At 42.2% G+C, this 24,722-nt stretch overlaps 1 long non-coding RNA gene across 1 annotated transcript in view; it reads right to left on the bottom strand.

The window, feature by feature from the left end:
- Positions 1–8,140: 8,140 nt before the first annotated feature.
- Positions 8,141–24,722, bottom strand: part of LOC139438867 (uncharacterized) — a 101,330-nt gene continuing 84,748 nt past the window's right edge. The window contains exons 2-3 of the long non-coding RNA XR_011648597.1: positions 13,862–14,028; positions 8,141–11,549 (exon numbers count right to left, since the gene is read on the bottom strand). This is a non-coding gene — a long non-coding RNA (uncharacterized lncRNA). The remainder of the gene's footprint in view (positions 11,550–13,861; positions 14,029–24,722) is intronic.

Below are 24,722 nucleotides of genomic sequence, written 5' to 3'. Positions count from 1 at the left end.
GTTTTAATTATTTTTAAAAATGGTATATGTCACAGAAACAACCTCTTCACGTGGAAATGAAAAGGCAGATATTTGGCTCATATTTATCTGATTTGCCCCACTTCCATTAAAGAAGCTGCTTTATGACTATAGAAAGAGAGTGGCCACTGGGGACTTCCAGGAGTGGTGCATAACAGTAGATTACCATAAATGAAAGTAATACCACTGCTGTATGCAGCAGTCCCAGATATTGCTGGTTGATTGTAAGAAATTAGTACCCAGTTACAGCACTATCACTTTGTTTTAGAACTTGCTGAGGCTTTCTTTAGCATCTCTTTAGGCAAATCAAGCCAGCCTGCATTCACATTCATGTGGGGAGGCCAACAGTGGATTTTGCAGTACTTTCCTAAGGCTATGTGCATAGCCTAACCATCTGTCCTGGCCTGGTGACAAAAGATCTGGCTGCATGGAAGAAACCTGTGGCTGTAACCCTCTTTTGTCATATTGATGATATTATGTTAACGAGTAATTCTTTTTCAGAATTAAAAGAAGCGTCAGAGACAATGGTATCTTATCTTAAGAGTCTGGGGTAGGCAAACAATTGGGATAAGCTGCAAGGTCCCTGCTACTCTGTGAAATTTTTAAGTGATGTTAAAGTACAGGGTTTTGCACTCCATAGACTCCAAAACAATTAATGGCCTTTTTGAGGCTGTTGGGGTACTGTAGACCCTTCATTCCTTGTTTTGTTCAGATATGAAAAACATTGTATGTGCTAATCGGGAAAAGTTGTGCATGGAAATGAGAAGACACCTCCCACCCCAGCAGGCTGCTTTTTTAAAAAGTAAATGCGGTCACCCCTCGGGCTGAAGTGTGGTTTGCTGGCCTGGCAGGGGAGCGGCCGCGGTAGGCCTAATTCCGCTGCCCCCATAATAGGGTGGTTGGTCGGGCCCACCGCCACCCCTGAAGGAAGCTCGGCATGGGCGCAGAGTGCCCTCGGGTCTCCCCTTCTCGGCAGCCATGCTTCCGCGGCCGCCCCTCCTCCCGGATGGCGCCACACGATGCCTTGTGGGGCGGCACCCTTCTTCTTCTTTCTCCCTGCGCAGGCGCAGGGCGGAAAATTCCAGTCTGCCCTTTTCCCCTCCCCGGACAGCAGCAACAGCCAGGCGTGGGCGGAAAAATCCAGTCTGCCCTTTTCCCCTCCCCGGACAGCAGCAACAGCCAGGCGTGGGCGGAGAAATCCAGTCTGCCCTCCACCCCAGCAACGGCAGCCACCAATCCCTAAACCCTGCCCCTTCCCCAGCAACAGTGACAGCCAATCCCTAACCACCACCCCTCCCCCGTCCAGCACCGCCCACTGACCTTTCTCCGACAACCAATCAGAACAGGGCGTGGCTTCGACCAATCAGCCTTCCCCAGCCCCTATAAAACTGTTGCCTCTCCCTCAATAAAGTGGACTTGCGTGTTTACCTTGTCTCCGCGGTAGTTCTTCTGCCGTGTGCCCTCCAGTCCTGAGAGCCCCCGACAAGGGCCTGGCCTCCCTTGTCCCCAGTTCGTCGCCTGCTTCTCCGGGCGACCCCTTCGTTGCCTGCTTCTCCGGGTGACCCTTTCATCGCCGGCTTCTTCGGGCGACCCCTTCCTCGCCGGCTTTGCCGGGCAACCCCGTCAGCCGAACCGCGCAACCCCTTGTGAGACCGATCCCTCGTCTGCTGCCGGACCGACCCCTCGTCCCAAGTGGGACCGACCCCTCATCCCAAGCGGGACCGACCCCTCGTCCGCAGCCAGACCCCACCTCTACCGACCGAGCAAGCCGCCGCAGTAAAGAGGGCAGTAACACAGGTTCAAGCAGTTAGGGGGTAGACCCTGACTTATCCTTGAATTGGATGAGGCCAGCACCAATATTGGCTTTTGGTGGGGTTTGTGGCCAAGGCAATACTCTAAACAAATACCCCTTGAGTTTTAGTCACAGTAGTGAAAAGGGGCCAAAGTATGATGTAGCCCCTTAGAAAAGCAACTATGTGCAGCTTACCATGCCCTGTTGCAAGCAAAGGGCTTAACCCATTAGTGCCCAGTCACTCTGAAGACTGCCATGCTTATCCAGGGGTGGACTGCAGATACTAAAAACAAACAGGAACAATGGACTGCCTTGAGCCACCCTCTGTGGGTAAGAGATCAAATTAATAATGACCAAAGAACTCCACTTACCAGTCACCTCATGCAGTCTTAGACTATGGACCAGGATATTGTTTGGACATTTTATGAAAAAAAAAATGGAGGAAACAGATGTGGCTCAAGCAGTTGGGCTCCTGTTTACCATCTAGGAGGTCCAGGGTTCAATGCCCAGGGCCTCCTGGTGAGGAAAAGCTGGCCCACGCAGAGTGCTGGCCCAGGCAGGAGTGTCGTCCTCCCCCCCACCCCGCACAGGAGTGCCGCCCTGCACAGGAGTGCCGGCCAACATGGAGAGCTAGTGCAGCAAGATAGCACAACAAAAGACACAGAGGAGAGGCAGTAAGAGACACAGCAGAACAGGGAGCTGAGGTGGTCCAAAAAGAATGATCGCCTCGCTCCTACCCTGGAAGGTCCCAGGATTGATTCCCAGAGCTGCCCAATGAGAAGACAAGCAGACACAGAAGAACACCTAGCAAATGGACACAGAGAGCAGACAATGGGTGGGGGGAGAGATAAATAAATAAAATCTTGAAAAGAAACAGAAAAAAAGGTGATGAGGGATCTTTACAACAATAGAGTAAGTTTAAATTCAGTACCATGGGCTACAGCCCATCTGGTTATAACAACAGGACAAATGCAGGCATTGAGATTATGAGCTAAAGAGCCAGCTGCCCTACAGCCCAAAAGGGGAAGTAACAATAATTTATTGTTACCTATGACTCAAACTATACAAACTGGGGGAAAATGAGATCATTTGGCTGTGGTACTGGTCTATGCTGCTTTGCTGTTGGGAATCTTAAGTCCATGGTAAACAGGAGTCACCCAAAACATTTGTTATGAAACCACAGTTAATAATTTAATATCTCCTATTCCTACTAAGACTCTGGTTATCCATGTAAACTCATCTTATACCTATTAACAAAAACTTTTCCTTTAAGACTGAAATCCAACTGCTTTCACCCTAAATCATTTTGCCCCTGTATGAAAGAACAAGAGGAAATCTGTATTTCATCTTACAGTTCTGTTACTCCCTGAATTGTGTAATTTCACTGTTAAGCATTAATGTTTAATGTTGTGTATATGTTACCCCAATTATTCTGTTGTCTTTTATGTTGTTATTGTAAAATCTGGATGCAATGTTCCAATGCCCTAACTGCTCAGGTGGTTTCTCAAAAGATTTACATGTAGAACGGAAGGTGGAAGTGGCATTGGGGTAGAGTTCAGGGACATGAAATGCTCATATCCTCCTACCACAAGTTATTTGTGTTGACTGCTGGAAAGGGTGGGGTGGAATTGGCTAGCAATCCATCCTAAAAGTTTCCACTACAGCACACACAGGATCCTAGATATAATAATCATTAACCTGTGTATGTGCTGCCCCTCATTGTTCTGGGAACCCAGACATTCCCCCCCCCCCCGAATGTACACACTCACTTTTAATCATTTACTAGGCTACATGCATCCTCGAACTGCTCTTTACATTAGCTAGAGCCCCTCTTTGTGCTGTCTAGCTCTATATAATCTTTGTTTCCCTGCTATACAGCACAGTAGCTACCCAATTGGCCATCATCGGGACATGTAAATTATATGGCATGACTGCTGCTAGCCTTCCATGTGGTTTCTCTGGAATATCAAAGTATTTGGTCAGCTCCCTAGGCTTGATATTCCTGTATTACAAATGGTTTTATTTTTATTTCTAGAATTTCTATTTGGTTCTTTTTTTAATCTTCCTAGTCTTTTTTGTTTTTAAGATTTATTTTTATTTATTTTTCTCCCCTTCCCCCTGTCTGCTCTCTGTGTCCATTCGCTGTGTGTTCTTCTGCATCCACTTGCATTATCTGGAGGCACTGGGAAACTACGTCTCTTTTTTGTTGCGTCATCTTGCTGCATCAGCTCTTCGTGCGTGTGGTGCCACTCCTGGGTGGGCTGCACTTTTTTCCATGTGGGGCGGCTCTCCTTGCAGGGCACACTCCTGGTGCATGGGGCACCCCTATGCAGCACAGCACCCCTTGCATGGATCAGCACTGCGCGTGGACAGCTGACCACATGGGTCAGGAGGCCCTGGGGATTGAACCCTGGATCCTCCATATGGTAGACGGATGCTCTATAAGTTGAGCCACATCTGCTTCTCCTTTCCAGTCTTTTATTTTTTTATTTTTTTTATTTTTTAAAGATTTATTTTTATTTATTTCTCCCCCTGCCCCAGTTGCCTGTTCTCTGTGTTCATTTGCTGCATGTTCTTCTTTTGTCCGCTTCTGTTGTTGTCAGCGGCACAGGAATCTGTGTCTCTTTTTGTTGCGTCATCTTGCTGTGTCAGCTCTCCATGTGTGCAGTACCATTCCTGGGCAGGTTGAACTTTCTTTCACGCTGGGCAACTCTCCTGGTGGGGCGGACTCCTTGTGTGTGGGGCTCCCCTAAGCGGGGGACACCCCTGCGTGGCACGGCACTCCTTGCAGGCATCAGCACTGCGCGTGGGCCAGCTCCACACGGGTCAAGGAGGTCCAGGGTTTGAACCGCAGACCTCCCATGTGGTATACAGATGCCCTATCCATTGGGCCAAGTCTGCTTCCCCTAGTCTTTTAAAATAATATCTCATTCCTTTCTCTTTTTGCTAGTCCACATTATACTGTTTTACTTATTTAAAGCAAATATGCTGTATGCGATGTTTTTATTTTCTGAAACTTTTTGGGCTCTAATCACACTGCTTAATTTTTCCACTAACTCTTACTATTGGTGCCTTATTTCCTTATGTGTTTATAGTTCTTGTTTGTGAGTTCATGTTGGTGAGACTATATTTGTGAGATTTATGCTATCAGAATTGTTTTGATTATGTATCCTCAGGAGACATTTTTTCCATTTTCCCTTTCTACCAGGTGGCAGAGGTGCTATCAAACTAGAAACACTTCATAGTCATATCTTGGCTTGGGTTTCTGGGCCACTCAGGTTGTATAAACTCAAACTTCAAACCCATATATTGGCAGATCGAATTCCTTTTTTCTATCCAGAGCCTAGATGAAGTAGACAACTTTTTTGTCATTCCTCTGTGCCTATCGTCCTTTTCCTCGTAGCATAGCCTTTTTGAGGTTCCTAGCATTATGCAAAGGCCTTAGTCTACCTCCCCACTTTAGGTGAGTTAAGGCCTTGCCTCTTGTCATTTATCAGGAATCCAAAGCTCTTACTTACCAAGACCACCAAATGCCCCCTAAGCGGGTCATCATTGGCATCATCTCATCACTTTTGGTCTTTGGGGGTGTCCCCTGCTTTCTTGAGAACTCAATGTTTTAAAGAAATTTGTTATAATGGATCCATCATTTCTAGGTGTTTTGCATTGAGAGGTTTTTCAGGGTATCTAACCTGTTAATGCTTATAGAAGCAGAGATCCACATGTTGTTATTTTGTTCCCACCAAAGCCATCAATGAGTAACAGTCACTATTCTGTCTTTCTCCAAGTCAGAAATCAACTTCTTTGTGATGAGTAATGCTAGTCAATTAAAGGATAGACATATACTAACAGAGAAATCTTCCATGTATCTGAAAAGTTCTTACCTAGCCAGTAATTTTATCAAGCTCTAAGAGTTCCTAGAACATTTTTTTAAAAGTTGACAAATACGGAAATCTTCCTCTGGGAACATACTAGGAAATCTAAATGGGAATAGTGAAATATGAGCCATTTGAATGAACAAAGTCTGTCTCTTGTGGGTTCTGTGCCCTTTCAGTCTTTGAACACACTTACTTAAGGCTTCTGTTTTTGTTTTGTTTTCAATCAAAGAAGCAGTTGGGCCAAAAAATGAAAATCTAGGTTTACCCCCCACCAAAAAAAAATATTCACAGAAACCCAAAGTTTTCCTGGTGAAGCTCAGTTTTAGGTGGGATTTGAAAATGAAAATATTAGCAGTTTAGAAAAATTACAACCATTTGGACTTTACTAGTTTAGCAATGTGTTATTGTTGGACTGAGGAAGAAACTTGTGCAGTTTTCCTCTAATTCCCAGCCCCCACATGAACATTTCTGTCCTAATTATTGTTTGAAAATCCAAAACATCTCTGCCTAAGGCAAATAGGAGAACAGGCATAAACAAGGGGTCAGGAAGAGTGGCTTTAAAAAGCCCCAGCCATTTATACAGGCCTGGAGAAAAAGATCGAACTACTCATGTCACAAGAAAACTATGATAGTGGCTACCTCCTAAAATGAAGGCAGTGAGATCCTTATGATGAATAAATACTCAGAGTTAGACCTGAAGAATATTTAAGGATAGGAGATGAAATGGGAAGGAAGAGAGTAATGCCATAAAAAAGAGCCAGTAATTACAGAAATATGTCAAAGCTATAATCCATGAGGAATCACAGACTACCTTTTAAGCCAGCCTGGGTATGAGTGGGCAAAATTGTAATGCTTTGTTTTTGGCAGTCCACCTTCTGCTCATGTGGCCTTTCTCACAGTGACCTCTTCGGTGCCCTCCACCTAGACTGCCTCTTTCCCCCACTCCTGCCTCTGGCACTAGTGCACCAGGTAATACTGGAAGAACCAGAAGCTGCAACAGGAGGCAGGTGGAGAACTACACCCGGAGGCTCGCACAGCAGAGAGCGGGCAATGGTTTGGAAGGTAGACATCTCTGCAAACAGAATGATGGCCCAGCCGAAGTGGGTGGGTTCTGAGACTCTGGTCCCTGGAAATACTGGTGGTAAGGGAAGCCAGGCAGGACCCCAGTACAAAAGACAGTACAGTAGGGACTAAGCAAGAAACAGGAGCTGACGTGGCTCAGTGGTTGAGTGCTGGCTTCCCATATACAAGGTCCCAGGTTTAATCCCCAGCCCTGGTACCTCAAAAATAAAATAAAAAATAAAATAAAATAAATAAAATAAACATAAGTACTGATCTCAATAAGAGAAGAATGCTGCTCAATTATTCAAAAAATAAAATGAAAAAAGGAAGCAGAGAGCAGCTAGTGGAAATGGACCATAAGACCAAGGGAGGGATCACAGGGATGGAGACAAGAGTCCACTTGCCCAATCAAGGACTCGGCGTGGCAGGTGGTTTTTTGTGATATTAACAAAGGTCCCCAAAGAATTCAAAATAGTGACTAAAACAGATAATTGTACACCAATGTTCATAGAAACATTATTCACAATAACCAAAAGGTAGAAACAACCCAAGTGTCTGTCAATGGATGAATGGAAAAACAAAGTGTGGTACATACATACAATGGAATATTATATAGCTGTAAAAAGAAATGGAGTCCTGATACATGCTATAATATGGATGAACCTTAAAGACATCATGTTGAGTGAAATATGCCAGACACAAAGGAAAAATATTGTATGTTCTCACTTAAATGAAATAACTAGTATATGCAAATTCATAGAGATAGAAAGTGTATTATAGGGTGCCAGGAGCAGAATAAGGTGGGAAATGGGTACAGAGTTTCTGTTTCATGTAATCAAAAAGTGATGGTGGTGGGAAGCGGACTTGGCCCAATGGATAGGGCGTCCGCCTACCACATGGGAGGTCTGCAGTTCAAACCCTGGGCCTCCTTGACCAGTGTGGAGCTGGCCCATGCGCAGTGCTGATGCGCGCAAGGAGTGCCATGCCACGCAGGGGTGTCCCCCGCGTAAGGGAGCCCCACATGCAAGGAGTGCGCCCCCTAAGGAGAGCCACCCAGAGCAAAAGAAAGTGCAGCCTGCCCAGGAATGGTGCCGCACACACCAAGAGCTGACACAAGATGATGCAACAAAAAGAAACATAGATTCCCAGTGCCGTAGAAGGTCACAGAAGTACACAGAGCAAATGGACACAGAGAGCAGACAACTGGGTGGGTGGGGGGGGAGAGAAATAAATAAAAAAATTAAAAAGTGATGGTGGTGATGGTAGCACAACATAGTGAATGGAGTTAACAACAATGTATTGAATACTTGAAAATGGTTAAAATGGAAAATTTTATGTTGTATGTATGTCACCACAATAAAAAACAGAAAAAGAAAAGAACTGCACAAAGGCATTCCATAACAGGACTGTGGTTTTTATTTAAACATTTCATTTTCTGCTTAATTGAAATTCACAGAGTGAAACAGAATTAAATGGGAAAATCAAAATTTTGAATAAGGAATTTGTCTGTGGAAAACATCTCTCTTATAAAGATTACACTAAAACCAGTTGAATGTGGTTACATGAGACTGTGCTATCAAATATATGCTCTGCTTTTCCTAATAAAAATGTGTATATTGTTAACAGGAAGAAAAAGACAATTGATAAACTTGGAATATTATTTACAACTCATATTGCAGACAAAGGGTTGATTTCCTAAATTTATAAGGAACAGGTATAATTAATAAAGAAAAAGATAACCAATGTAACAGAACACTAAACAAAAGAAAGGAACAAGGAAGAAAGAGAAAAAGAAATACAAATGGCCAATACATATATGAAAAGATGCTCAACCTCATTAACAAATAAAACAAGGTAAACAAGGTAAACCAAAATAACATTTTTTCTATAAAATTGGTAGATGTTTAAATTTGATAATGCTCCCTTTTGTTGGGGCATGGGAACTGGACATCCTCATATGCCTTTGGTAAAATGGTAATTTCTACAATTTGACAACATCTATAAATTTTTTAGCCCATGTTCCTTTTCACACAGCAATTTCAATGCTAGGAACTAATACTACAGAATATACTTGCAAAAGTAGCTCATGAGATATGTTCATTGAAGTTTTTAATAGGAAGAAAAGGAAACTCACTTTTTTAAGGAGGCACTAGGGATTGAACCCAGGACCTCACACATGGGAAGCAGGTGCTCAACCACTAAGCTACATCTCCTCCCCAATGAGAGTTGTTTTTTGTCTGTTTGTTTGTTTTTAGGAGGTACAGGGATCAAACCCAGGACCTTGTACATGGGAAGCAGCTGCTCAACCTAAGCTACATTTGTTCCCTAGAAATTCATTTTTAGTAGGTGTCTAAGGAAAGTTTGTTCTCAGAGTCTTAGGCAAGCCACACCCATTGGTATGGACCTAGAGATCATGGACAGTAGAGTTAACTCATAGCAAAGTTACATACAACTATATTTCCCAGCTCCCAAAATAGTCCCCCATCCATTATTTCTACCATGAGGTTATTGCATTTTTAAAAATTAATTCAGCCAAAAATATTTTATTCAAGTCCTACTATGTTCTAAGCACATCACGTTATATCTTTCTAGTGTTATCAGGTTTGAGTAGAGAAAGACTTCTTGAAGAGGGAACAATATGGCTGGAACTTCAGGGATTGATATAATTTGATCAAGCAGAAAAGAAGGGAAAGACATTATAGAACAAGCAAACCTGGTGCCCCGGAGACTTATAGTGTGCTTAATGAGCAGAATATGGCATATCTGAATCCCTACTGGGGCAGGAGAGGAGCAGGAAGTGAGAAAATGAGGCTACAGCCAGACTATGCTGCATGAGCCACTGAATTTTCAGCAAAGTATCATCATGATTAAATTTGTGCTTTTGAAAAATAACTCTGGCAGCCATGTGCAGGGTGGAATGAAGAGGAAAGATGGGAAGCAAGGAGACCAGTTAGTTAGCTGATGGAATAGGTCAGATTTGAGGTGATAAGGTCAGTACCAGGCTAGTAGCAGAATAGATTGAAGAAGGGAAAGAGGAACTGGGGACATTTTATAGAGACAGGATATGGCTACTTATTAGATGTAGGATGTGAAGGAGATAGAGTCATAGGAAATAGTGTTAATAGGACATAGTTACAGGCTGGATGTGGGAGGCAAAGGAAATGAAAGTATTAGACTATGAGAAAGTAACGCTCTTACTCAATCTCAGGTGTCAGAAGGGAAGCATTCTTGTGACGAACCATATTTAAACTCATGCTAAATTTTGGATATGTTGGTTTTGATGTACCTGTGGACACCCACGTGGAGATGTTCCATCAATATTTGGAAATCCAGTTGGAACCCTGGGACTGAAAGACTTGCTCTGGAGCATAGGTAATGCAAGAAGAGAAGAGGGCAGAAGTTGGAGGCAGAACCCTGGAGAATCCCGATATTTTAAGACAAGGGATGGAAGTCAGCAAAGGAACTGGAGGAGGAACAGTCAGAGAGGGAGGAAGAGAAGTCATTTCCCAGAAGCCACAGCCTAGAATGGCAGAACTGCAGAGCCGTGGATGGCGAGCAGCACAGTCTGCCTCCTTAGCCCCACTCTGATTCTCTCCAACCTTGTATATAGCTTGAAGTATTGTTCAGCTTTTCACAAAAAAACTCTCAAATGCTTTTCAAAAAATAAGTGGTATAATCTTTGTCCAGAGGATTCGCAGACATAAAACAATCAAGTAATTTTTCCTGACACCATTTGGCAAGTCAAGGGCCATGAATCTCAAAGTTCTTCAGGCCTTAGTCCAAGAACCCAACAGGCAAAAATCTTCTGAGCAAATAAACAAAAATAACTACAACCAGAATCAACAAAAAATCATGCAAGTTAAATTATCCTTTTTTTTTTTTTTCATTTTCACGAGGAAACATGCCTCTGACCAAGATACTGGGTTCCTTTCCTACATTTTAAAGCACTGTGTTCCTGTTTCTTTATAAATCTTCTAAGAATTTCTCAATGATCTTCATGTTCCTTAAATACTGAAAATGCCAAGGACATTTCTCAAGGCTGGGTTTACAGCACTACGGGGATGATTTCTGGACATTTTGCTTCACTAACTTTTTTGAGAGTTACCAAATATTTAGGATGTAATTAATCCTGAAGTCCTTCTGATTCTTTGTTTGCTTGGAAAAATTTGGTTTGGATTGCAAAGACAGACTATTATTAAATGTCCTTAGAATTTGTATAAGAAACCAATGAGTTCTCATAAAAATAATTCAGATCTGTATGACTTAAAGCAGCCAAAGCAAAACTAACGGATGATACAGAGATGTCTTTAATAAAGAATGCTTAAGAATTAAAACCAGTCACTGGAAATAAGTTCAGCAAGTGAATGAATAATTGTTTTCTGAAATAACTTACTGAGGAATCACCAGCATAACCTGGAAGAATTAGAATAATTTTGCTTTATAAATCAAATTTTCCTTATAAGCTTGAAAAACAGTCCTCGCACATTTTCACAAGCTGTCCAATATCTTAATAACTGAAAATTTAATTCCAAGCTAACATAAATTAAAACTGGCTTTTTTTGGAATCAGCGTGGTAAGGGACCCATCAGTAAATCCAGTAAATTCAGATATGCTGGCTTAAGAGATACCATCCCTCAGCTTTCATTCCCTTCTCTCATCCAGAGTGGACCTCTTTCTCTGGACTTTACACCCCAGTCTTTCCATCCTCCTTAAAAAACAAGCAATTCGGGTAGTAGATGTAGCTCAGTAGTTGAGTGCCTGCTTCTCATGTATGAGGTCTTGGATTCAATCCCTGGTATCTCCTAAAAAAACAAAAAAAAACAAAAAAATCATTCCAGTGATGACCTCTTTGTGTCAGCCTTCATTCTCTGGCTCTACTGGATGCTTTCACATTACCTGTAAATGTCTCTCTATCTTGAGAATCAATAAGCCCTGTTAACCTAGCCCTGAGAGCCCTCTAATTACTGTCCCCTTTTCTCTCTCCTTTTATCCTATTACTTCTTGATAGAGCTAGTTGTTTCTACAAGTTCCTTCCATGTCAACATGACCAACTCTCACACCATTGCAATGGGACTCCTGCTCCATCATTCTGTGTACAATATCACTTGCTATTCATCAAATCAATGGACTTTTTTAAGCACAATTCCTCTTGAACATTATAACATCAGACACTGTTGGCCTACCCCTCCTTAATAACTCATTGTCATGTATTAGTTTATGTAGAACTTAGATCACTTGAGGTTTGGCAGTGATGAAGACATAGATTTTGTTGTTGAGCAGAACTGGGCATCACTATTAGGTAGCTATTGACCTTAGGGAAAGTTCTTAAGTTTCTCTCAGTCTCAGTTTGCACACCTGTAGGGAAGCTAGTCCTCATAGGGGAGGCTGTGAAGATTTGATAAGGAAATGGATGGAGAATCTTAGCACATAGTAAGTATCCAATTAAAATGACCTATACTGTGCCCCACCTTTCTGATTGCCCTGCCTATCGCCTTCTCTGACTCCTCTCCATTCTCCTGTTCCTAAGGGTAGATTCCTCCCAAAGCCCTGTGCTCTCCTTGCTCTACAAGCTCCTCCCCTTAGATAGCTCCTATACTCCCACTTTTTTCAATGTGGCCACTACACAGTTGTGTACCCTCTAGTTCTGCCCAGCTAAATCCAATCCCACTTCTGCATGAATGAGATGTCACCCCTCAAATTCAACAACTAACAAGAGTATCTTATCGCCTTCCACCCCCTCCAAATCTCCAGCAGTATCACAGCTATGGAACCTCAGAATCACTATTGAATCATTCTTTTTCCTTACCTCTCCATCACTTGGATAGCCAATATCCTATTTTTACTTTCTAATATCTCTCATTTCTGACTATGCCTTTTCATTCCAAACATCATCACTCCAGTCCAGAACCTTATCTTTTCACACCTGAATTATTCACATAGCCTCTTAAGTAATATTCCTACACTTGCTCTACCATCAGCAGATTAATTTTCTTATAATGGCTTTATTTGCATTGCATTTAAAAAAATTTTTATTACCATATGACTTTGAAAATATTTTCTAAGCCCCATCTTTTGCTTATAGTCAAATGAAAGATACATGTTAGGAAATTCTTAAAATACCTCTGTTTAAATATTCAATCTCTTGTGCTGACTAGTTTATGAATTATTCCTAACACCAGCATTTAAAGAATAATTACAAAAGAAATAGAATCAATTTTAACCACTTTAAAGCAGAATTTATTTTACAAATAATAATTATCAGGTAGTAATATTTTACTAAAACATAGTTAACTGGGAATAATATTTGCTCAAGGGAAGAAAGGCAGGGTATGTCTAGAAAAGGGGTCAATTACATTAAATGGCGAATGAAAACATGTATGACTGGGTATCCAATTCACAATGTAATTACACCTATACGAACTTTATGACCTAATATTGCTATTCTTATTTCATAGTTAAGTAATTAAGGCTCAAAGGGTGTGAGGGTATTGCTCAACACCATACAGCTCCCCAACCTCAGCCAGTCCATACAAGAATTTTGTACAAATTGGAAAAGAAGTTGTCTCTGGCCACATACTGACTATTGGCCTATTTCAGCCCCCACCTCCTTCCAGGCCTGGCATCTTTTCTCACGGCAAACATTCATATAATGCCAATTTAATAGTAGTAATCTCCTGCTCAAAGGCCATTGACTCCTCCCTACTGTCTACAAAAATGAAGTAAAATTATTTAGCCTTTAATTCAAGGTCCTCTGTACCCTGATAATCAATTTTATCTTTCAAACAAAATTCTCCAGGATAGAAACTTGTTTGTAATTCATCTTCATATTCCCATGTCTATCACAATGCCAGGTAATAAATGTTTACTGAACTGAGCCAAACTCTAGCTGATCTCCCCCCACAATTACAGGCATTTGTTGATTGAATGTCAAATTCATTCTCCAATCAATTCATCTAACTAATACTTAATGCTTAAGTGCCTGAAACTGTACAAGTACTATAATTACACAATATTTATGAGGATTTAGGTGTATTAGTCAGGAAAAGCTAATTTATGCATGCTAATAAACAATCCAAAATTTCAATTGCTTTACAGAATAGTTAATCACTCTCACAAAGCTGGTGCAGGTGACTCTTCAGTGAAACAGCCCTTCACGTGGTGTCTTGATATTCCTGGATGCTTCAATCTTATGAATATCCATATCAAAATCGCCTTCCACAATCACAAAGGCCAGGGAAGAACACATGGAAAATCATATCCTGTCTCTTTAAACACTTCCACCTGGAAAGAACACACAGTATTTCCATTAATATTTCATGGGTCACAGCAAGTCACATACATAATGTCAAGAAAAAGAGAAATCTTCACATATATTCAGGAAGGTAAGGAACCAAAAATATTGATGCACTAGTCAATGAATCAGAGTTTAACTGAATTGCTCTCAAATTTTAGAATCATTACAGAGCTTGTTAAAAGAGAACTCTCTGGGCCCCATACCCCAGGATTCCTGATTGTAGGTCTGGGCTGGAGCTGGAAAATTTGCATTTCTAACAAGTTTCCAGGAGATGCTGATGCTGCGCAACCAAGAACTGCACTTTGAAAGCCACAAAGCAATAAGCATTCTATACCTGTTTTAAATGGCCCCTGCTCACAAAGAAACCACAATTTAAATTGGGCTGGAGTCACAAGAAATTGTATAACTCATTAACTGGGAGAAAATTTGATTGAAAATATCAGGATGGATCTAGACCAGCAAAGAAAATAGAATTTGCATGATTTCAGCTCAAGCTTCCTACCTTTTCTGTCTTCTGGCCTCTTTTCCTCTCAGTCATCCTGCACCCACTGTTTTTTACTTTACTCCTGCCAATGACCAAAGACACAACCACTTAAACTGCCAGAAACTGCTCAGCACAAACTCCTATGCCTTAGAATGCAAATTACATGGAAGGAAAGTTGGGAGAATCATGGAAAGGATGTAGCAATAGATAAGTAGAGGTAGAGATTGACATAATAACCAAAATATACCATATTCCTATCTGGGCAGTTCTGCCACATTCTGTTATGGAACAAGAATGCCCCAAGTACAGGGACAGTGACTTGTGAAAGAGGATGGTCCGTGGAAGGACCCTTGATGTTAATGACTATGTCTATGAGTCTTTGCTCTTGAAACTGAAAAACAGCCTAGTGACATAGGTTGCCTAAGAGTTACCTATGGGGAACCTCTTTTTTGCTCAAATGTGGCCCCTCTCTAAGCCAAACGCAGCAGATAAAAGCAATAACTTTCCCCTGGCATGGGACATGACTCCCAGGGATGAGCCTTGGGATTGCCACCAAGTACCAACAAGCAAGGCATCTGGGAAAAAACAAAACAAAAACAACCACCTTGACCAAAAGGGGGAAAGACAAATGAGATCGTATGCCTGAGAGAATTCAAAGTAAGTTGGGAGGTCTTCCCAGAGATAGCGCTTATATACATCTCAACAGGATCTCATTGACAGCCAAAGCAGATATGGCCCCAAGTAGAGAAGCTCCTCAGGGATATGGAGACATCCAGACACTATCGTTAAGGGCAGACAGCTCGAGTTTGGTCCCTTGCCAGTGGGCCCTAATCTGTTTTTTTTAAATTTAATTTTATTTTTCAATTATCTTTTTTTAAAGTTAATAGCTCACACAAAAATGTTACATAAAAAAAAGTTTTGTGTGATCTATTAACTTTAAAAAAAGATAATTAAAAAATAAAATAAAATGCTCCCAAGTGTGACTGAGTTAGACTCAGCAGTGGTTTCCCTATGCCTTCTGTTCTTCTATTCGAACCTATAATTAGTACTAGAGTTGGTAGGTGTACAGCCAAGAGATTTAAATCTTTGGGCTGTCCATGTGCCAGGTGAGCCCTGAATCTCAATGGAGTTGTAAAACCTATCCTCCAGTTCAATGGACTCACCCAGTACAACTAATGGGGAGGAAATGATGGACAAACAACATACCAAGGATCCAAGATGCCTACAACTGCAAGCAAGAGAATCCCATCTATCAGATATATGGGATCAAAGGCCCCCTCAATTAATGGTGGAGTGGGCATCACCATCCCAGAATCCTCAGGATTGGGAAACAAACTATGGACTAAAATAAATTTACTAGAATTCTACTATAGACTACCTGTGAATCTAGCAGTAGAAGAAATATCACTATTGTGGAGGCAATGACCCAGGGATGTTTTGGGATTAGGGAGAGAGAAAAGCAGGTGTAATAGGAGGGCATTTGGGAACTTGGGAATCATTTGAATGACATTACAATGACAGATACAGGCCATTATACATCTGGCTATAACCTACAAAGTCGAATGGGAGAGAGTATAAACTACAATGTAAACTATAATCCTTGCTTAGTGGCAATGTTCCAAAATGTGTTTAGCAATTGAAATGAAAATGTGGGAGGTATGTGGAGTGGGGCATAGAGGAATCCCCTATGTTACATTTATGTACTCAAAGTAGCTTTTTAAAAATTTAAAAACTGGAAAAGAAAAAAAAAGAAATAAATCAATATACTATTTTCAGAGTTCATTAGATGAGTTCTATGTTTTAACATTGATTATAAGTCTGTATAAGCAGATAACACTGAATAAAGCATGTATCTTGCTTAGTTTTCAAAACTCATCAAGAGAGTCTTTTCACAGTGGAAAAAAAAGAATGTAGTGACACATGGGAAAATATAACTAATGTAATTTTTAGGCTATAATTAACAACAACACTGTAATGTTTTTCTAGCAAAAGCAAAGTTGGTACTATATTAATGCTAAAGGTAAAAAAGATGGTGGGATTTGGTTTTGTGACATGAATATGATTAAACCTTTTTTCTCATTCTTTTTTTTTTCATTAGTAAGGAGAATTTGACTATGCTATTTAACTAATCTATGTTCATCTTTGTGTCTTTCTGAACATTAGAGGAACAACTGAGGTACTAGCTGGAATTAGATGAGATAAAAGTGTGTGGACAGAACTTTTATGAGTAATGCTTCTATAACTTTTTGAGTTGCATTTTTCAGTTCTTTCGTTGTTTTTTTTTTTAATTTGAAATAAACTTGTTAAAAAAAATAATTAAGTAGATGCATGGGAGAATAATGCAACACTCTAACATCTCAGAAGGTATAGTTTGAAGCTGTATGTATCCCCAGAAAGACATAGTATTAAATTTAATCCATTTGTGTGTGTGTAAACCCATTGTAAATAGGACCTTTTGATGAGGTTACTTCAGTTAAGGTATGTCCCACCTCAACTAGGATTGGTCTTTCATAGGCAGAGTGAAATTCAGACAGACAGGAAGCCAGAGGAAGCAAAAAGCTGAAAGTCTATGGAAACCAGAAGAGAAAGGACAGGCCAGGAGAAGCTGCCATGTGCATTGCCATGTGACAGAGGAGCCAAGGACCAAGGATCACTGGCAGCCAGCCCCAGAACACCAGTCTTTGGGAAGAAAGCATCGCCTTGATGACTCCTTGATTTGGACTCTTTCCTAGCTTCAAACCACAAGTGAATAAACTCGCTTTATTTAACTTGACCCAGTTCATGATATTTGTTTCAGTAGCCTAGGAAATGAAAACAGGAAAGACCTGCCCTGAGAAGATCATTGATTTCTAGACTCACTGCTGTCATCTTTAAAGTGTTTGCCACATTGGTTGAGAATTTGTACCACAGCATCAGCTCCTCTCCAACCAGTGGAGCAATTGACCCACAGTCAACCTGAAGCTGAGGGGTCCCTTCAAACAGTGTGGCTCTCTCTTTAGGAAAGAAAGCTGCCAGATAGAGGAAATAGAAGAGCACACAAGGGCTCAGGACCAGGTGGCAGGACACAGTGGAGACAACTCAAGGGAGCAGGCCATTGTTACTTCTCAGGTGTCACCACCCACCGCTGAGCATGTGGACCAGATTTCAGTGACCATGTTGGAGACTCCCTCTATTCCCCCTGGTAGGCACAGCTATCCAGTATCTACTCAAGCTCAGGTTTGCAGGTGGTCAGGACAAACACAGTCAGGGCAACAACAACACAAATTTGCCCTATATCATCCCATCGTCTGCCTCAACTCTGACCTGTAAGATCATCTCTGGGGTTGACCAAATGGTACCAAATTGAAATATAAAACTCTTGTTTCCCTATGTGACATGGCTATTCCAGATTCTGTGGCACCTAACTGAGCTCTCCAGAGGTGAAAAGCTATTGGGCCCAATTAGTGCTTCTGCATTCAACTTCCCATGAACTTATTTTTTTCCAAATTATTTGCTAGGCTGCATAATCAGATGTCAGGTCATTAAAAATCAATGAAGGGGGAAGCGGCTGTGGCTCAATTAGTTAGGCTCCCATCTACCATATGGGAGGTCCTGGGTTCACGTCCCAGGACCTCCTTATGAAGGCAGGCTCACCTGCACGCTGCAGAGAGCTGCCAGCCCTGGGTACCGTGGAGTGCCACCGGCCTGCCAGTGCCATGGAAAGCTGACTCAGCAAAGTGACACAACAAAAAGAGAGACAAGCAAAAAAACACAGAAGAGCATGTAGCAAATGGACACAGAAAGCAGACAACAAGCAAGCCACAAGCAGGGGGGCAATAAATAAAATAAATACTGACACAGAAGAACTCACAGCATATGGACACAAAGAGCAGACAGTAAGCAAAAATCCACAAGGGGGAGGGGATATAAAAAAATCAGTGAGGGAGAGACAACCAGCAAGATGGCCAGAGTAAGGAGCTCCTAGAGACAGCTGCTGTTACGGGGCAGTTAGTAAACACCCAGAGCTCTCTGGAGCTAACTGAAGCACCTGTTTAGGGGCTCCAGGAGGCCAGAAGAGCATCCTGCAACATCCTTGGGGGAGTGGAAGGGAGAGACTGCCCGTCTGCAGAGAAGACTTGTAAGTAGAGTGTTCCACGCCCTGGAGGCTGGTGTCCATCCTTCACAGGAGGCACAAAACACTTCAGGAGCTGTTCTGAGGCTGGAATTGGAAGTTCCATTTCCCAAAAACAGGGGGAGGAAGAGATGGTGGGCATCAACTTCAGTTACTGATGAATAAATTCAGCAGGCTAATGTGTAATCCTGAGAACAGCTGAAGTTTGAACCTGTCCAAGTCAGAAAGAGGCCAGGAGCTGCCATCTTAACTCCATGCCTGGCACAAGGGGAAGTGGGGCAGACTGAAAATCCCACTGCTGGTGGATTCCCATCCAGATCAGATTGCAACTCTAGCCTAGGCCTAGTCTCACCTCCAGTAGGGAGGAAGCTGCGGGGACCTGTCCCAGCCTTTCTGGGAAATTACCGGCCAAGCCGCAGAGACCAGTGATTATCCTACTCTGGCAGCACAGGCCACCTCAGGAGCTGTTCTGTGGTTGGAATTGGAAGTTCCAGTTCCCAAAAACAGGGGAGGAGGAGACAGTTGGCTACCAATTTCGGCTACTGATTAGTAGACTTTGATGGCTAAGGTATAATCCTAGGAACAGCTGGGGTGTGAATCTATCCAAGTTGGAAAGAGTTCTCTGGCCACCATTTTGACTCTGCCCCCAGTCTGAGGAGAAGCCAGGCTGACCAAAAATCACAGTGATGGTAGGAACCGGTTTCTTTCACCCAGATCACCCTGCAGCCCTAGACTAGGCTTCAGCCCCACCTCTAGCAAGGAAAAGTCTAGTAGGCCCTGCACCAGCCCATCCAAGTAACTGCAAGTCCATTTGGCTGGCACAGACTGAATAATCAGAAGACTACTGGGGCAACTACAGTCATCTTGGACCTGCACTACAGAGACTGTTGCCCACACCTGTAGCTCCATCCCCACCCCAGGCAGGGGAGAAAGGAGCATGAAGCCATCAGTCTCTCTGGGCAACTACAGTCTAGGCCTATATGACTTGGATTATTCCAAATACCTGTGATTCTGTCCCTACTGCTGGCAAATGAGAAAGTTGAGAGAAGCTTCATTGGTCCCTGGGGCAATGAGGGCAGCTTGAGCCTCCACAGCTTATAGCATGAACTACCTCTTTGGCTCCTCAGCATAACCAACAAGGGAGAAAGGGCAAGAAGCCCTAAACTAAAAAGAAAAACTGCACCCAGAATAAATACTCTAGTACACCAGATGCCAAGACACCAATAAAAAAAATGACAATCAACACTAAGAAGCAGGAAGATATGGCCAGTTAAAGGAAAAAGATAAGCTTCCAGATGACATAAAGGAGTTGAGGCAACTAATCATAGATGTCCAAAAAATCTCTTTAATAAATTCAATGAGATGGCTAAAGAGATTAAGGATATTAAGAAGACACTGGATGAGCACAAAGAAGAATTTGAAATCATAGATAGAAAAATAGCAGATCTTCTGGGAATGGAAGGTATAATAAATGAAATTAAAAACACATTGGAATCATATAATAGCAGATTTGAGGAGGCAGAAGAAAGGATTGGTGAGCTTGAAGTAATGGCCTTTGAAAGTGAACATACAAAAGAACAGATTAAGAAAAGAATGGAAAAAATTGAACAAGGTCTCAGGGAACTAAATGACAACAAAAGGAGTGCAAACATACGTGTCCTGGCTGTCCCAGAGGAGAAAAGAAGGGAAAAGGGATAGAAGAAATATTTAAAGAAATAATGGTAGAAAATTTCCCAACCCTATTGAAGGACACAGATATCCATATCCAAGAAATACAATGTACTCCCATCTGAAAAAATCCAAATAGACCAACTCTGAGACACATACTCATCAGAATGTCAAATGCCAAAGACCAAAAGAGAATTCTGAGAGCAGCAAGAGAAAAGCAATGCATAACATTTAAGGGATACCCAATAAGATTATATTCTGATTTCTCACCAGAAACCATGGAGGCAAGAAGACAGTGGTCTGATATATTTAAGATACTATAAAAGAAAAACTTCCAGCCAAGAATCTTATATCCATCAAGACTGTCTTTCAAAAATGAGAACGAGATTAGAATATTCATAGATAACAGAAACTGAGAGAATTTCTAAGCAAGAGACCAGATTTTCAGGAAATACTAAAGGGTGTGCTAGAGCCTGAGAAGAAAAGACAGGAGAGAGAGGCCTGGAAGAGAGTCTAGAAATGGAGATTATTATCAATAAAAGCAACTAAAAGTGTCAAAAGAGTGGTGAAAATAAAATATGACAGATAAAACTCAGTCAGAAATAAACTTAACCCAATGGTACAAAGCACTCGTATTCAGAAAACGGCAACTCGATGTTAAAAGAAATCAAAAAAGACCTAAATAACTGTAGGAACATTCCATGCTTATTGATTGGAAGGCTAAATATCATTAGATATCAATTCTACTCAAATTGATACACAGATTCAAAGCAATCCTGATAAAAATTCCACCAGCATTTAAAAAAAAATTTGAAAACACGATTATCAAATTTATGTGCTAGGGTCAGGGGTCCTGAATAGCCAGAAACATCATGAAAAGGAAAAGTAAACCCTCATCTCCAGACTTTAAATCATATTACCTAGCTATAGTGATAAAAACAGCATGGTACTGGCATAAAGGCAGACACATAGACCAATGGAACCAAATGGATGGTTCAGAAACAGACCCTCACATGGACAGTCAAGTGATTTTTGACGAGCCTGTCAAACCCACACAGCTCAGGCAGAACAGTCCATTCAACAAACAGTGCTGAAAGAACTGGATATCCATAGCTGAAAGAAGGAAAGAGGACCTCTGTCTCACACCTTATCCAAAAATTAACTCAAAATGGATCAAAAACCTAAAAATAAAAGCAAGAACCATAAAGCTTCTAGAAGAAATTGTAGGAAAATATCTTCAAGCCCTGGTGGTAGGTGTTGGATTCTTAAAGGAGATAAGAGGAGGACTGAGATGGACTACTGATATTTAATGTATGTAGAAGTTTTAATTAGCTTTACCGTAAAAGTGTGGAAATGTATAGAGTGGATGGTAACAAATAGTGATTAATAGTTATTTTATAGCTGGGGATGTGGCTGAAAATGGTAGTCTAGTTATGTAAATGCCAATTGACAGAATGCTAGAGAATAATTTAGGAACTGAATAGGACAGTAAACCAAGAGGTGGATGAGAATTGTGGTTGATGGTACAGATGCAAGAGTGTCCTTTGTGAGCTGAAGTAAATGTACATCACTATTGTAGGATTTTGGGAATGTGGAGAAGCATGGGAAAAATTCAACTGGTGTGACCAATGGACTGTGGTTAGTAGTAATAATATAATATTCTGGCATTCATGCCATGTTTTGATAATGGGGTAGTATGGAAAATATGAGTCAAATGTACACTTTAGATGTGGTAAAAATCAGATGATATTATCTGTAACAAATGTTCCACCTCAGTGTGGTATGTTGATAGAAGGGTGTTGTTTGGGAATTCTGCACATGTGCATGATTGTTTATAAGTTCAGAATTTCGTCATAAAAAACATATTTAAAAAACAATAATAGGGTGGGTTGGAGGAAAAACACACCAAATGTAAAATGAGGACTATAATTAGTAGTAAGATTTCAACAATATTCTTTCATAATTTGTAACAAATATCTCACGGTAATGCAAGGTGTTGGAAGGTTGATATATGGAACCCCTGTCTGATGTTATGCATGCTTACTTTGTAAGTTCTCAACTTTTATTATACACTTATTTGTTTATGTATGTTCATATACAAATGATGTAAAGATAATAATAGGGTGGGTTGGGGGAAAATACTTTGGTTAGTAATAATATTTTGACATCACTCTTTAATGATTAGTTAAAAAGGTTTAAGAACAATGCAAGGTATTGTTGTAGGGTGTTATGAGAGTTCTGCATGATGTTATATATGTTTGTTTTGTAAGTTCACAACTATTACTATACACTTATTGTTTATGTATGTTTATGTATGAGTGATTACTTCAATCAATTAGTTTAAAATAAATAAATAAATACATATAGAAATCAATGATGGAGAGGGGTGGAGCCTAGATGTGTCAGAGTAAAGAGCTCCTGGAGTCAGCTCCTGAAACAGCGGTTGGTGGTCACCCAGCGCTACCTAGAGCAACTTTTGGAGGACCCAGGAGACCAGAGGAGTATCCTGCAACATCCTTAAGAGTGTGGAAAGAGACTACCCATCTGCACAGAGGAATCGTGAGTAGAGCCCTCCACGCTGCAGAGGTTGGTGCCTGTGGCATGCAAGCCGCCTCGGGAGCTATTTCGTGGTTGAAGTTCCATCTCTCCCAGTAAAAAAGGGAGGAAAACACGGTGTGGCACTAACTTCAGCTACTGATTACTGGATTCAACAGGCTGAAGTAGAATCCTAGGAACCCTTTGAGCCTGTCCAGGTCAGAGGGAAGCCAGTGGCCACCATTCTGACTTAGCCCCAGGCACAAGGGGAAGCAGTGCTGACTGAAAATCAGTGCTTGTAAGGACCAGCTTCTCTCCACCCAGGTTGGATTGCTGGTCCAGCCTAAACCTCAGTCCCACCTCCAGCAGGGAGGAAACTGGGGGGACCTGCACCACCTCTATGAAAAGCCACAAGCCACGTCACAGAGGCCGGTGCCCATCCTACTCTAGGGGCACAAACCTCCTCAGGAGCTGTTCCGTGGCTGGAGTTAAAAGCTCCATTTCCCATAAACAGTGGAGGAAGAGACAGATGTCCACTGACCTCAGCTACTGATTAGTGGACTCAGCTGGCTAAAGTATAATCCTAGAGCCAGCTGGGGTCTGAGCATGTTCAAGCGGGAAAGTCGGTAGCAGCCATGTTGACTCCACCCCCAGCATGAGGGGGAGCCGGGCTGACTGAAATCCTGTGAAGTTGGGGATGGGCTTCTTTCCACCAAGACTGAGCTGCAGCCCTAGCCTAGGCTCCAGCCCCACCTCCAGCAGAGGTAGCTGGTGGGACCTGCACCAGGCTCTCCAGGTAACTGCAAGAGCTCTCCACTGGCAGAGGCTGAATAGTCGGACAGCTGGGTCTGCCTCCCTGCAAATAGGAGAGGAGCTGGGTATCCCCAGCCTCTCCAGGCAATGGCAGGAGTTTTCAACCCACACAGATTTGTTGAGTGCCTTTGAGCCCATCTCCATCTCTTTCTCCCCACAGGATAGGAGGGAGTTGGTGTTGCCTCAACCTCTCAGGGCAAAAGTTTTGGGCTGCACAAGTCTGACTGTTGGGCACCTGTGGCTCCACCTTCATCCCCAATAGGACAAGAGATGGACTGTGTTTGCCCAGCCTCTTTGGGTAAATGCAGATGCTTTTGACCCACACAGCCTGGTCTGGTGGATACTTGTAGATGCACCCTTACCCCCAATAGGAAAGGGGGCTGATCTTTCCACAGCCTTTTTGGGCAACAGCAGACCTTCAGCCTGTATGGACTGGACTATTGGATGCCTATGAATCCACCCCCACCCCCAATAGGATAGGAGGGTTTTGGTGTCTCCACAGCTTCTCTGGACAACGGTGGGTCCTTTCAGTCAACAGGGACTGAACTGTCAGGTGCCTGTGGATACAACACCATGCTTTAAGAGGATAGAAGGGGGCTGGTGCTTCTTCAACCTCTCCAGGTAAAAGCAGGTATTCTTGGCCTAAAGGGACTGAACTGTTGAGTAACCATAGAACCACCACTATTACCCAATAGGATAGGAGGAAGCTAGTGCTTCCTTAGCCTCTCCAGGCAATGGTGGGTACTTTTAGCCCACAGAACTGAACTGCTGAGCATTTGTGGTTCTGTTCTTACCCCCTAAAGGGCAGAAGGAACAGTACTCCCTAAGCCTCTCAGGGCAACTGCAGGCATATTTGGCCCACAGTGATTAGACTGTTAGGCACTCCAGAGGGTCCATCCCACTCCCAGTAGGGAGAGAGTCTGGTGATACATCAGTTTACCTGAGGAACGTGGTCATTCTGGACCCACACAGCATAGATTCCTGACCAAAACTATAGCTCCATCCCTACCTAAGGTAGGGTAGGAAGGGGTGTGAAGCTTCACTAGTGTCTCTGGGTAACTACAGACTGT

Source organism: Dasypus novemcinctus, chromosome 4 (assembly GCF_030445035.2).
Source record: "Dasypus novemcinctus isolate mDasNov1 chromosome 4, mDasNov1.1.hap2, whole genome shotgun sequence".
Lineage (NCBI taxonomy): Eukaryota > Metazoa > Chordata > Mammalia > Cingulata > Dasypodidae > Dasypus > Dasypus novemcinctus.
Note: the sequence above shows the minus strand (reverse complement) of the source record. Positions and strands in the feature narration are given on the sequence as shown.